General features: G+C 42.8%; 1 pseudogene; it reads left to right on the forward strand.

The window, feature by feature from the left end:
- Positions 1-1,321: 1,321 nt before the first annotated feature.
- Positions 1,322-1,438, forward strand: LOC126238066 (5S ribosomal RNA; annotated as a pseudogene).
- The last annotated feature ends 3,083 nt before the right edge of the window (positions 1,439-4,521 follow it).

A 4,521-nucleotide genomic window follows, 5' to 3' on the forward strand; every position in this document is an offset into this window, starting at 1 on the left:
TGACGAGACAATATCAAGAAAACTGTTGACATTTTGTGTGGTGTCAAGATTTTAAATGGATGAAAATTTTAATGTGTTTTTGAGTGGCTGGGTCTTCCTATTAGCTCCGCTATCAACACAGCTTACTTGAGCTGTTTAACATATTCCTGCGATGCTGTGAGTCCAACCCCGGTGATCTGCAAGGAAGGGAAGCTCCCTGTAAGATCATCCAGATTAAAGGTAAACAATGTCGCATAACGGAAATGCCTTATTGATGGAAAATTACTAAGGCTGGCCCACTTTAGCATGAAAATACGGATAACACACCACTCACTGATAGATTAATGAAGGGGCTCATCCAGGCTGCAAAAGGAACCAGTGGTTTGCATGATGGAAGCAACTACCTGGCAGAAAACATTAAAAAAGTGCAGTTGAACACAGCTAAAAGTTAACTATCCTCACATGTCTCTGAATTCGGCTATTGCATTGCCGGCTCATTCTTACCACCCCTAAATGTTGTGAGTGTGGGAGACCGCGGCAGTAACAGACCGAAATTCTGTGTCCAACTCGACCTCTGCTCTCAGTTCTGATACGAAGACCTCTCTCTGTGTGATGACTCAGCCACCAGTGCACTATCTTTGGTGTCCATGCAACAAAAGTCATCTGACTTAACTCTTAAAACTTGACTGTTTCTGCCAGTGTAGAAAACCTGTAAGCAAACTGCAGCAAATATGTAAATTCCAACCCATAAAAAATTCGTAATTAAGTTTCATAAATTCTTACTCTCATTGATTTTGTCATGGTTAACCAGTGATGCTATAACGCAGGGAGGGAGGCAGAAAATCTCTCCCAATCCATGACAGGCTTGCAACCCTGGAAAACGTAGATCTTTTACACAGACACTTACGGTAAAAATGCCATCTACAGAAATAATTACTGTGTTGTTGTTGTTGTTGTGGTCTTCAGTCCAGAGACTGGTTTGATGCAGCTCTACATGCTACTCTATCCTGTGCAAGCTTCTTCATCTCCCAGTACCTACTGCAACCTACATCCTTCTGAATCTGCTTAGCGTATTCATCTCTTGGTCTCCCTCTACGATTTTTACCCTCCATACTGACCAAACTAATGATCCCTTGATGCCTCAGAACAGAACACGTCCTACCAAGCGATCCCTTCTTCTAGACAAGCTGTGTCACAAATTCCTCTTCTCCACAATTCTATTCAATACCTCCTCATGAGTTATGTGATCTACCCATCCAATCTTCAGCATACTTCTGCAGCACCACATTTCGAAAGCTTTTTTCTTGTCTAAACTATTTATCGTCCATGTTTCACTTCCATAGGCAACGGCCTTGCCGCAGTGGATACACCGGTTCCCGTGAGATCACCGAAGTTAAGCGCTGTCGGGTGTGGCCGGCACTTGGATGGGTGCCCACCGAGCCGCCATGTGCTGTTGCCATTTTTTGGGGTGCACTCAGCCTCGTGATGCCAATTGAGGAGCTACTCGACCGAATAGTAGCGGCTCCGGTCACAGAAAACCATCATAACGACTGGGAGAGCGGTGTGCTGACCACACGCCCCTCCTATCCGCATCCTCTCTGAGGATGACACGGCGGTCGGATGGTCCCGATGGGTCACTTGTGGCCTAAAGACGGAGTGCACTTTCACTTCCATACATGGCTACACTCCATACAAACACTTTCAGGAACGACTTCCTGACACTTAAATCAATAATCGATGTTAACAAATTTCTCTTCTTCAGAAACGTTTTCCTTGCCATTGCCAGTCTACATTTTATATCCTCTCTCCTTTGACCATCATCAGTTATTTTGCTCCCCAAATAGCAAAACTCCTTTACTACTTTAAGTGTCTCATTTCCTAATCTAATTCCCTCAGCATCACATGACTTAATTCGACAACATTCCATTATCCTCGTTTCGCTTTTGTTGATGTTCATTTTATATTCTCCTTTCAAGACACTGTCCATTCCGCTCAACTGCTCTTCCCAGTCCTTTGCTGTCTCTGACAAAATTACAATGTAATCGGCGAACCTCAAACTTTATATTTCTTCTCCATGGATTTTAATTCCTACTGCTTGCTCATTGTATACACTGAATAACTTCTGAGATAGGCTACAACCATGTCTCACTCCCTTTCCAACCACTGCTTCCCTTTCATGGCCCGCGACTCTTATAACTGCCATCTGGTTTCTGTACGAATTGTAAATAGCCTTTCGCTCCCTATATTTGATGGCTGCCACCTTCAGAATTTGAAAGAGAGTATTCCAGTTATTATTGTCAAAAGCTTTCTCTAAGTCTACAAATGCTAGAAATGTAGGTTTTCCTTTCCTTAGTCTATCTTCTAGTATACGTCGTGGGTCAGTATTGCCTTACGTGTTCCTACATTTCTATGGAATCCAAACTAATCTTTCCGAAGGTCGGCTTCTACCAACTTTTCCATTCGTCTGCAAAGAATTCGAGTCAGTATTTTGCTGCCGTGACTTATTAAACTGATAGTTCGGTAATTTTCACACTTGTCAACACCTGTTTTCTTTGGGATTGGAATTATTATATTCTTCTTGAAGTCTGAGGGTATTTCGTCTTTCTCATACATCTTGCTCACGAGATGGTAGAGTTTTGCCAGGCATGGCTCTCCCAAGGCTGTCAATAGTTCTAACGGAATGTTGTGTACTCCTCTGTCAAACTCTTCACACAGTAGCATATCTCCCATTTCACCTTCATGTACATCCTTTTCCATTTCAATAAGTACATCGCCCTCGTACAGACCCTCTATAACTCCTTCCACATTTCTGTTTTCCCTTCTCTGCTTAGAACTGGGTTCCCATCTGAGCTCTTGAAAATCGTACAAGTGGTTCTCTTTTCTCCAAAGGTCTCTTTAATTTTCCTGTAGGTATTATCTATCTTCCCCATAGCGATATATGCCTCTACATCCTTACATTTGTCCTCTATCCATGATTAGCCATTTTGCACTTCTTGTCGCTCTCATTTTTGAGACGTTTGTATTCTTTTTTGCCAGCTTCATTTACTGCATTTTTATATTTTCTCCTTTCATAATTAAACTCAACATCTCCTATGTTACTCAAGGATTTCTACTAGCCCTTGTCGTTTTACCTAGTTGATCCTCTGCTGCCTTTATTATTTCAACACTCAAATCTACCCGTTCTTCATCTACTGAATTTATTTCCCCTGTTCTTGTCAATCGTTCCCTAATGCTCTCTCTGAAAGTATCTACAACCTCTAGTTCTTTCAGTTTATCCAGGTCCCATCTCGTTAAGTTCCCACCGTTTTGCAGTTTCTTCAGTGTTAATCTACAGTTCACAACCAATAGACTGTGGTCAGAATCCACATCTGGCCCTGGAAATGTCTTACAGTTTAAAATCTGGTTCCTAAATCTCTGTCTTACCATTGTATAACCTACCTCAAAGCTTCCATTGTCTACGGGCCTCTTCCACGTATACAACCTTCTTTCATGAATCTTAAACCAAGTGTTAGCTATGATTAAGTTAAGCTCTGTGCAAAATTCTACCAGGCGACTTCCTTTTACATTCCTTACCCCCATTCCATATTCACCTACTACTTTTCCTTCTCTTCCGTTTCCTGCTATCGAATTCCAGTCCCCCATGACTATTAAATTTTCGTCTCCCTTCACTATCTGAATAATTTCTTTTATCTCATCATACATTTCATCAGTCTCTTCGTCGTCTGCGGAGCTAGTTGGCATATAAACTACTGCCGCGTGGGGTAGCCGCGTGGTCTAGGGCGTCTTGCTACGGCTCCAGCGGCTTCCCCCGTCGGAGGTTCGAGTCCTCCTTCGGGCGTGGGTGTATGTGTTGTCCTTAGCATAAATTAGTTTAACTTAGATGAAGTAGTGTGTAAGCCAAGGGACCGATGACCTCAGCAGTTTGGCTGATTTCGCCTCCCAGTAAGAAGAAACGGCGAACCAGTGTAGACGGTATTTGAAATTTTTTATTACTGTGGCTGTAATTATATAGCCTTTGCTTTTCGTCTTAATAAGGGTGACTACTCATCCACCAATACCGCGAACTTGAAAAAGGGCACTGGTGACCGTGCATTCTAGCACCCAACAATTTTAGATCCATTCAGTTTGGGAAGCTACTAGGTACCAGCTCTGCATCGGCAGATCACCAGGCCGTAATTTACCTGCGACCGTCTGATAATTCCCGTAAGCTACCAAGGACTTGTCGAATAGTGCCATGCAGAATTGCTGCAGTGTCGCATTCCAAAGATGGACCAACACGCTATTAAACAGCTGATCATAATGTTTTAGTTCACTACTGTATGTAATGATATGTACCAAGCTGACATAGCTACAGGGTGGACCATTGATAGCGACCGGGCCAAATATCTCACGAAATAAGCATCGAACGTAAAAACGACAAAGAATGAAACTCATCTAGCTTGAAGGGGGAAACCAGATGGCGCTATGGTAGGCCCGCTAGATGGCGCTTCCATAGGCCAAACAGTAATCAACCGCGTTTTTTAAAATAGGAACCCCCATATT

The sequence above is a fragment of the Schistocerca nitens genome, chromosome 2, assembly GCF_023898315.1.
Source record: "Schistocerca nitens isolate TAMUIC-IGC-003100 chromosome 2, iqSchNite1.1, whole genome shotgun sequence".
In the NCBI taxonomy this organism is placed as follows: Eukaryota; Metazoa; Arthropoda; class Insecta; order Orthoptera; family Acrididae; genus Schistocerca; species Schistocerca nitens.